This window comes from Oncorhynchus kisutch, unplaced genomic scaffold (genome assembly GCF_002021735.2).
Source record: "Oncorhynchus kisutch isolate 150728-3 unplaced genomic scaffold, Okis_V2 scaffold3689, whole genome shotgun sequence".
Taxonomy (NCBI): Eukaryota; Metazoa; Chordata; class Actinopteri; order Salmoniformes; family Salmonidae; genus Oncorhynchus; species Oncorhynchus kisutch.
Genome location: NW_022265634.1, coordinates 209,950 through 220,064, shown reverse-complemented (window position 1 = coordinate 220,064; position 10,115 = coordinate 209,950). Strand labels below are relative to the sequence as shown.

The 10,115-nt window shown below is 50.2% G+C and overlaps 1 pseudogene; it reads left to right on the top strand.

Moving 5' to 3' along the window:
* LOC109886678 (E3 ubiquitin-protein ligase TRAF7-like) overlaps window positions 1-8,241 on the top strand; it is a 41,672-nt pseudogene extending 33,431 nt beyond the window's left edge.
* Window positions 8,242-10,115: the final 1,874 nt, after the last annotated feature.

Sequence of the window (10,115 nt, the reverse complement as noted above, 5' to 3'; positions counted from 1 at the left end):
CGTCCCAGATCCAGGATGGGTAGTTACAACAGGTTCAGTGTCTGTATGAATGTTGGCTCTGTCGTCCCAGATCCAGGATGGGTAGTTACAACAGGTTCAGTGGCTGTATGAATGTTGGCTCTGTCGTCCCAGATCCAGGATGGGTAGTTACAACAGGTTCAGTGGCTGTATGAATGTTGGCTCTGTCGTCCCAGATCCAGGATGGGTAGTTACAACAGGTTCAGTGGCTGTATGAATGTTGGCTCTGTCGTCTCAGATCCAGGATGGGTAGTTACAACAGGTTCAGTGGCTGTATGAATGTTGGCTCTGTCGTCCCAGATCCAGGATGGGTAGTTACAACAGGTTCAGTGGCTGTATGAATGTTGGCCCCGTCGTCCCAGATCCAGGATGGGTAGTTACAACAGGTTCAGTGGCTGTATGAATGTTGGCTCTGTCGTCCCAGATCCAGGATGGGTAGTTACAACAGGTTCAGTGGCTGTATGAATGTTGGCTCTGTCGTCCCAGATCCAGGATGGGTAGTTACAACAGGTTCAGTGGCTGTATGAATGTTGGCTCTGTCGTCTCAGATCCAGGATGGGTAGTTACAACAGGTTCAGTGGCTGTATGAATGTTGGCTCTGTCGTCCCAGATCCAGGATGGGTAGTTACAACAGGTTCAGTGGCTGTATGAATGTTGGCCCCGTCGTCCCAGATCCAGGATGGGTAGTTACAACAGGTTCAGTGGCTGTATGAATGTTGGCTCTGTCGTCCCAGATCCAGGATGGGTAGTTACAACAGGTTCAGTGGCTGTATGAATGTTGGCTCTGTCGTCCCAGATCCAGGATGGGTAGTTACAACAGGTTCAGTGGCTGTATGAATGTTGGCTCTGTCGTCCCAGATCCAGGATGGGTAGTTACAACAGGTTCAGTGGCTGTATGAATGTTGGCTCTGTCGTCCCAGATCCAGGATGGGTAGTTACAACAGGTTCAGTGGCTGTATGAATGTTGGCTCTGTCGTCCCAGATCCAGGATGGGTAGTTACAACAGGTTCAGTGGCTGTATGAATGTTGGCTCTGTCGTCCCAGATCCAGGATGGGTAGTTACAACAGGTTCAGTGGCTGTATGAATGTTGGCTCTGTCGTCCCAGATCCAGGATGGGTAGTTACAACAGGTTCAGTGGCTGTATGAATGTTGGCTCTGTCGTCCCAGATCCAGGATGGGTAGTTACAACAGGTTCAGTGGCTGTATGAATGTTGGCTCTGTCGTCTCAGATCCAGGATGGGTAGTTACAACAGGTTCAGTGGCTGTATGAATGTTGGCTCTGTCGTCCCAGATCCAGGATGGGTAGTTACAACAGGTTCAGTGGCTGTATGAATGTTGGCCCCGTCGTCCCAGATCCAGGATGGGTAGTTACAACAGGTTCAGTGGCTGTATGAATGTTGGCTCTGTCGTCCCAGATCCAGGATGGGTAGTTACAACAGGTTCAGTGGCTGTATGAATGTTGGCTCTGTCGTCCCAGATCCAGGATGGGTAGTTACAACAGGTTCAGTGGCTGTATGAATGTTGGCTCTGTCGTCCCAGATCCAGGATGGGTAGTTACAACAGGTTCAGTGGCTGTATGAATGTTGGCTCTGTCGTCCCAGATCCAGGATGGGTAGTTACAACAGGTTCAGTGGCTGTATGAATGTTGGCTCTGTCGTCCCAGATCCAGGATGGGTAGTTACAACAGGTTCAGTGGCTGTATGAATGTTGGCTCTGTCGTCCCAGATCCAGGATGGGTAGTTACAACAGGTTCAGTGGCTGTATGAATGTTGGCTCTGTCGTCCCAGATCCAGGATGGGTAGTTACAACAGGTTCAGTGGCTGTATGAATGTTGGCTCTGTCGTCCCAGATCCAGGATGGGTAGTTACAACAGGTTCAGTGGCTGTATGAATGTTGGCTCTGTCGTCCCAGATCCAGGATGGGTAGTTACAACAGGTTCAGTGGCTGTATGAATGTTGGCTCTGTCGTCCCAGATCCAGGATGGGTAGTTACAACAGGTTCAGTGGCTGTATGAATGTTGGCTCTGTCGTCTCAGATCCAGGATGGGTAGTTACAACAGGTTCAGTGGCTGTATGAATGTTGGCTCTGTCGTCCCAGATCCAGGATGGGTAGTTACAACAGGTTCAGTGGCTGTATGAATGTTGGCCCCGTCGTCCCAGATCCAGGATGGGTAGTTACAACAGGTTCAGTGGCTGTATGAATGTTGGCTCTGTCGTCCCAGATCCAGGATGGGTAGTTACAACAGGTTCAGTGGCTGTATGAATGTTGGCTCTGTCGTCCCAGATCCAGGATGGGTAGTTACAACAGGTTCAGTGGCTGTATGAATGTTGGCTCTGTCGTCCCAGATCCAGGATGGGTAGTTACAACAGGTTCAGTGGCTGTATGAATGTTGGCTCTGTCGTCCCAGATCCAGGATGGGTAGTTACAACAGGTTCAGTGGCTGTATGAATGTTGGCTCTGTCGTCCCAGATCCAGGATGGGTAGTTACAACAGGTTCAGTGGCTGTATGAATGTTGGCTCTGTCGTCCCAGATCCAGGATGGGTAGTTACAACAGGTTCAGTGGCTGTATGAATGTTGGCTCTGTCGTCTCAGATCCAGGATGGGTAGTTACAACAGGTTCAGTGGCTGTATGAATGTTGGCTCTGTCGTCCCAGATCCAGGATGGGTAGTTACAACAGGTTCAGTGGCTGTATGAATGTTGGCTCTGTCGTCCCAGATCCAGGATGGGTAGTTACAACAGGTTCAGGTTCAGTGGCTGTATGAATGTTGGCTCTGTCGTCCCAGATCCAGGATGGGTAGTTACAACAGGTTCAGTGGCTGTCTGAATGTTGGCTCTGTCGTCCCAGATCCAGGATGGGTAGTTACAACAGGTTCAGTGGCTGTATGAATGTTGGCTCTGTCGTCCCAGATCATGAGGCTGTAGCCATTACCCATATCACCTTCAAATGTAGGCTTTTAAAAAAATGTTTAATTTAATGTAGCATGGAAAAATAGATTAGAATATTATTCCAATTTTTGGCCTCTCTGATCCAATTCTGATCGCAGTAATTGTTTTTGATGTGGATCCCTGATGTGTTCTCTAGGTCTGGGATATAGAGTCCCAGGTCCGGACCCTAACGGGTCATGTGGGGGGCAGTGTTTTTAATGTGGATCCCTGATGTGTTCTCTAGGTCTGGGATATAGTCTCAGGTCCGGACCCTAACAGGTCATGTAGGGGACAGTGTTTTTAATGTGGATCCCTGATGTGTTCTCTAGGTCTGGGATATAGAGTCCCAGGTCCGGACCCTAACGGGTCATGTGGGGGCAGTGTTTTTAATGTGGATCCCTGATGTGTTCTCTAGGTCTGGGATATAGAGTCTCAGGTCCGGACCCTAACGGGTCATGTGGGGGACAGTGTTTTTAATGTGGATCCCTGATGTGTTCTCTAGGTCTGGGATATAGAGTCTCAGGTCCGGACCCTAACGGGTCATGTAGGGGACAGTGTTTTTAATGTGGATCCCTGATGTGTTCTCTAGGTCTGGGATATAGTCTCAGGTCCGGACCCTAACGGGTCATGTGGGGGAGAGTGTTTTTAATGTGGATCCCTGATGTGTTCTCTAGGTCTGGGATATAGAGTCCAAGGAGCAGGTCCGGACCCTAACGGGTCATGTGGGAACAGTGTACGCTCTAGCAGTCATCTCTACACCAGACCAGACCAAGGTGTTCAGCGCCTCCTATGACCGCTCACTCAGGGTAAGTCTGTCTCTTACCGTCTGTCTCTCTGACCGTCTGTCTGACCTTCCACCAAATGATTGAATTCTCTTGTGGAAGAATGGTGTCACTTCCCTCCAATCGACTTCCAGACACTTGTAGAATCGATGCCAAGGTGTATTGAAGCTGTTCTGGTTGGTGGTGGTTTCCTTTATTCTGGCAGTTACCTGGTGGCCCAACACCCTATTAAAACACTATGTTGGTGTTTCCTTTATTCTGGCAGTTACCTGGTGGCCCAATGCCATGTTGGTGTTTCCTTTATTCTGGCAGTTACCTGGTGGCCCAACACCTTATTAAGACACTATGTTAGTGTTTCCTTTATTCTGGCAGTTACCTGGTGGTTGGTGACCCAACACCTTATTAAGACACTATGTTGGTGTTTCCTTTATTCTGGCAGTTACCTGGTGGTTGGTGACCCAACACCTTATTAAGACACTATGTTAGTGTTTCCTTTATTCTGGCAGTTACTTGTAATAATCAACTGTGTGTGTTTTTTAAAGTAACCCAGCCTGTTTGTCAACAGGTGTGGAGCATGGACAACATGATCTGTACCCAGACCCTCCTCAGACACCAGGGGAGTGTAACCGCCCTGGCCGTCAGCAGGGGGCGCCTGTTCTCTGGAGCTGTGGACAGCACCGTCAAGGTACCCTCTACAGTCTATCAGTTAACCCTCTACAGTCTATCAGTTAACCAACCCTCTACAGTCTATCAGTTAACCAACCCTCTACAGTCTATCAGTTAACCAACCCTCTACAGTCTATCAGTTAACCGACCTTCTACAGTCTATCAGTTAACCGACCCTCTACAGTCCATCAGTTAACCGACCCTCTACAGTCTATCAGTTAACCGACCCTCTACAGTCTATCAGTTAACCGACCCTCTACAGTCTATCAGTTAACCGACCCTCTACAGTCTATCAGTTAACCGACCCTCTACAGTCTATCAGTTAACCGACCCTCTACAGTCTATCAGTTAACCGACCCTCTACAGTCTATCAGTTAACCGACCCTCTACAGTCTATCAGTTAACCGACCCTCTACAGTCTATCAGTTAACCGACCCTCTACAGTCTATCAGTTAACCGACCCTCTACAGTCTATCAGTTAACCGACCCTCTACAGTCTATCAGTTAACCGACCCTCTACAGTCTATCAGTTAACCGACCCTCTACAGTCTATCAGTTAACCGACCCTCTACAGTCTATCAGTTAACCGACCCTCTACAGTCTATCAGTTAACCGACCCTCTACAGTCTATCAGTTAACCGACCCTCTACAGTCTATCAGTTAACCCTCTACTAAAGATAACATGTGGAATGGTTTTAAGAAGGTCATTCCGTGGTTCGTTTAGCTATTTGATTTAGAATTTTGAAGGTATCAAAACAGTTTCTAAATGCTGTGATGAAACATTGAAATTAGCATTACTGCTATTAGCCCGTACGAAAGCATTTTAAATAAGATTTCACTACATGGAACAACGGCTAGTCCCAAAATAAATGTAAAGGAAGTTTGTCCTTTATCTGAGCGAGAGAAGAAAGATCAGGAATAGAAAAATAAATAATAATAATCTCTATATATTTTAACTATTTTAGTCACTGAAGTCTCCATATGTGACTCACCACCTGGATTCGGTCTTAGGCAGCAAAAAATTATTATTATTATTAGTCTCTCAAAGTCTCTCTCTCTCTCACACCCTCTTCAGCTTTTAGCCCCGCCCATTCAGCATCGGTCACACCCTCTTAAGCTTTTAGCTCGGCCCATTCAGCATCGGTCACACCCTCTTCAGCTTTTAGCCCCGCCCATTCAGCATCGTTCACACCCTCTTCAGCTTTTAGCCCCGCCCATTCAGCATCGTTCACACCCTCTTCAGCTTTTAGCCCCGCCCATTCAGCATCGTTCACACCCTCTTCAGCTTTTAGCCCTGCCCATTCAGCATCGGTCACACCCTCTTCAGCTTTTAGCCCCGCCCATTCAGCATCGTCCACACCCTCTTCAGCTTTTAGCCCCGCCCATTCAGCATCGTCCACACCCTCTTCAGCTTTTAGCCCCGCCCATTCAGCATCTGTCACACCCTCTTCAGCTGTTAGCCCTGCCCATTCTGCATCGGTCACACCCTCTTCAGCTTTTAGCTCCGCCCATTCAGCATCGTTCACACCCTCTTCAGCTTTTAGCTCGGCCCATTCAGCATCGGTCACACCCTCTTCAGCTTTTAGCTCCGCCCATTCAGCATCGGTCACACCCTCTTCAGCTTTTAGCCCCGCCCATTCAGCATCGTTCACACCCTCTTCAGCTTTTAGCCCCGCCCATTCAGCATCGTTCACACCCTCTTCAGCTTTTAGCCCCGCCCATCTCATTTCTCTCTCGGAGCGCACACCTGACGCTCTGGCCAATGCTTTGTTTACCTCGGAATAACATGAAAACAGCCAAACCAGCCCTGCTGGCAACAATTTCATTACGCTTTTTAACGTTTACTGACACCAGCCATACTTTAGCTTAAGACATGCTAGCTAGCTAGCTAGGTAAACAGTGTTTTAAGATCACAAACGTCAGCTAATGTTTGCTAATGAGCCAGCCAGCTAACGTTAGCTTGTTAAACAACAATGTCAATGTCTCTCTCTCTGTGTCTCTCTCTGTGTCTCCAGGTGTGGACATGTTAGAGGATGCTGATTGGTTTGAGAGGTTGCTGGAGAGCAGCTGTATGTTCCCAGTGGACCACCCTGTGTCAAACGGACCATATGAACTCTGACACACACACACACTGATTGGTTCATCATCCTTCAGGATCATGACTGTTTTTAATATCTCTACTATAGGAACTTTAACCCCTGATGTGGGCAGGGTCAGAAGTGATCACGACCTTTGTGTCCTTAGCCCAGTGCATTATGGGTGGAGCTGCCATACCTTAGCTCTGCCCACTGACGACACCAGCCCTCCCCTGATTGGGACAATTCCAGAACTGTGTACTGAAGACTTGTTAGCTCCCCAAGTTAATGCCTTGGCTTCAGTTCAGTCCCCCGGGGGACTGGACCGTTACTGACCTGGTGACCGGACCGTTACTGACCTGGTGACCGGACCGTTACTGACCCGGGGGACTGACCCGGGGGGCTGAACCGTTACTGACCCGGGGGGCTGAACCGTTACTGACCCGGGGGGGACTGGACCGTTACTGACCCGGGGGGACTGGACCGTTACTGACCCGGGGGGACTGGACCGTTACTGACCCGGGGGGACTGGACCGTTACTGACCCGGGGGGACTGGACCGTTACTGACCCGGGGGGACTGGACCGTTACTGACCCGGGGGGACTGGACCGTTACTGACCCGGGGGGACTGGACCGTTACTGACCCGGGGGACTGGACCGTTACTGACCCGGGGGGACTGGACCGTTACTGACCCGGGGGGACTGGACCGGGACTGACCCGGGGGGACTGGACCGTTACTGACCCGGGGGGACTGACGTCAGTGTTTTAGAATGGACTGGACCGGTTCTGACCCGGGGAACTGGACCGGTATTGACCCGGAGGGACTGACGTCAGTGTTTTAGAATGGACCGTGATGGGCTCTGCTAGCAACAACTAGGCTGTGTTCACCACTACTCTGCAGCTCTGTGTTTAGTGCCATGATGATGATGATGGTGGTGGTGGTGGTAGTGCCATGATGATGATGATGATGGTGGTGGTGGTAGTGCCATGATGATGATGATGGTGGTGTTGATGATGATGCCAGGTAGGCTGTGTTCAGGACCACTACTCAGCGAATGTGTCAACGGTTTGGAATGATCTGTACCATACTGAAATATGTCCGTCATTAAGAAGACTGTGTGAATGCAAGAGATGCCTCCATTATCCCTGTTCTCTCTTGGTCTCCTCCCTCCTCTGGTCTCCTCCCTCCTCTGGTTCTCTCTTGGTCTCCTCCCTCCTCTGGTCTCCTCCCTCCTCTGGTCTCCTCCCTCCTCTGGTTCTCTCTTTACTAACCATGAAACATGAAGAGAACTGATCATGTGATCAGTCTGGGGGGGGTAAATGTAGAAACTGATCATGTGATCAGTCTGGGGGGGGGGGGGTAAATGTAGAAACTGATCATGTGATCCATCGGGGGGGGGTGGGGGGTAAATGTAGAAACTGATCATGTCAATGTGTTACTAATTGATGTGATTAGTCTGGGGGGGGGGGGGTAATGTAGTAATATATGTGATCAGTCTGGGGGTAATGTAGAAACTGATCATGTCACTGTGTTACTAATTGATGTGATCAGAATGGGGGGGTAATGTAGAAACTGATCATGTCAATGTGTTACTAATTGATGTTATCAGTCTGGGGGGGGGGGGGGTAGGGTAGTAATATATGTGATCAGTCTGGGGGTAATGTAGAAACTGATCATGTCTTCTCTCTGATCCTAGATCTGTTAGATGTTCTGTTGTATACTTGATGTACGCCTGATTTATCTGATCATTAAAATACTGTACACTTTGAAGTGTGTGACTGATCCCTAATGTTAAAATAGTGTACACTCTGAAGTCGGTGACTGGTCCCCCTGGATCGGCCGGGTGGGTCCCTCCCCCGTAGTGGATCGGCCGGGCCGGTGGCCTCCCCCGTTCGAGGACTCCAGGTTAAGAACCACTGTGTGCTGTAATAGATGACCATCGTGAATATCTCCACAGCTCTCTGCTGCCCCCCTCTGGGCCTCAGATGTAACAGCCACATGTCTCTGACAGACGCTGGGCGATAATAGTGGTTACATTTTCAGTAAGAATTCACACACTAAAACAACAGGATATTTCATTAAGTACAGTGATGACCAGGGTGTATTCTGGGAGATAGCAGAGAGCTGAAGGCAGTTGTGTTCTCTGGTCTGAAGGCTGGTCGCGTTCTCTGGTCTGAAGGCTGGTCGCGTTCTCTGGTCTGAAGGCTGGCCGTGTTCTCTGGTCTGAAGGCTGGCCGTGTTCTCTGGTCTGAAGGCTGGCCGTGTTCTCTGGTCTGAAGGCTGGCCGTGTTCTCTGGTCTGAAGGCTGGCCGTGTTCTCTGGTCTGAAGGCTGGCCGTGTTCTCTGGTCTGAAGGCTGGCCGTGTTCTCTGGTCTGAAGGCTGGCCGTGTTCTCTGGTCTGAAGGCTGGCCGTGTTCTCTGGTCTGAAGGCTGGCCGTGTTCTCTGGTCTGAAGGCTGGCCGTGTTCTCTGTTCTGAAGGCTGGCCGTGTTCTCTGGTCTGAAGGCTGGCCGTGTTCTCTGGTCTGAAGGCTGGCCGTGTTCTCTGGTCTGAAGGCTGGCCGTGTTCTCTGGTCTGAAGGCTGGCCGTGTTCTCTGGTCTGAAGGCTGGCCGTGTTCTCTGGTCTGAAGGCTGGCCGTGTTCTCTGGTCTGAAGGCTGGCCGTGTTCTCTGGTCTGAAGGCTGGCCGTGTTCTCTGGTCTGAAGGCTGGCCGTGTTCTCTGGTCTGAAGGCTGGCCGTGTTCTCTGGTCTGAAGGCTGGCCGTGTTCTCTGGTCTGAAGGCTGGCCGTGTTCTCTGGTCTGAAGGCTGGCCGTGTTCTCTGGTCTGAAGGCTGGCCGTGTTCTCTGGTCTGAAGGCTGGCCGTGTTCTCTGGTCTGAAGGCTGGCCGTGTTCTCTGGTCTGAAGGCTGGCCGTGTTCTCTGGTCTGAAGGCTGGCCGTGTTCTCTGGTCTGAAGGCTGGCCGTGTTCTCTGGTCTGAAGGCTGGCCGTGTTCTCTGGTCTGAAGGCTGGCCGTGTTCTCTGGTCTGAAGGCTGGCCGTGTTCTCTGGTCTGAAGGCTGGCCGTGTTCTCTGGTCTGAAGGCTGGCCGTGTTCTCTGGTCTGAAGGCTGGCCGTGTTCTCTGGTCTGAAGGCTGGCCGTGTTCTCTGGTCTGATGGCTGGCCGTGTTCTCTGGTCTGATGGCTGGCCGTGTTCTCTGGTCTGATGGCTGGCCGTGTTCTCTGGTCTGATGGCTGGTTGTGTTCTCTGGTCTGATGGCTGGTCGCGTTCTCTGGTCTGAAGGCTGGTCGCGTTCTCTGGTCTGAAGGCTGGTTGCGTAGGTGAATGTTGGTGTTGGACACAGGCAGGCAAACAGACGCAGGCAGACGCACGTACAGTTGAAGTCGGAAGTTTACATTTAAACTCAGTTTTTCCACACTAAGTTTGAAGGTAGGCCTTGAAATACATCCACAGGTAAACCTCCTATTGACTCAAATGATGTCAATTAACCTGTCATGGCTTTAGAAGCTTCTGATATCATTTTCTAGAATTTTCAAGCTGTTTAAAGGCACAGTCAACTTCTGTGATACAGTGAAATAATCTGTCTGTAAACAATTGTTGGAGAAATTACTTGTGTCATGCACAAAGTAGATGTCCTAACCGACTTG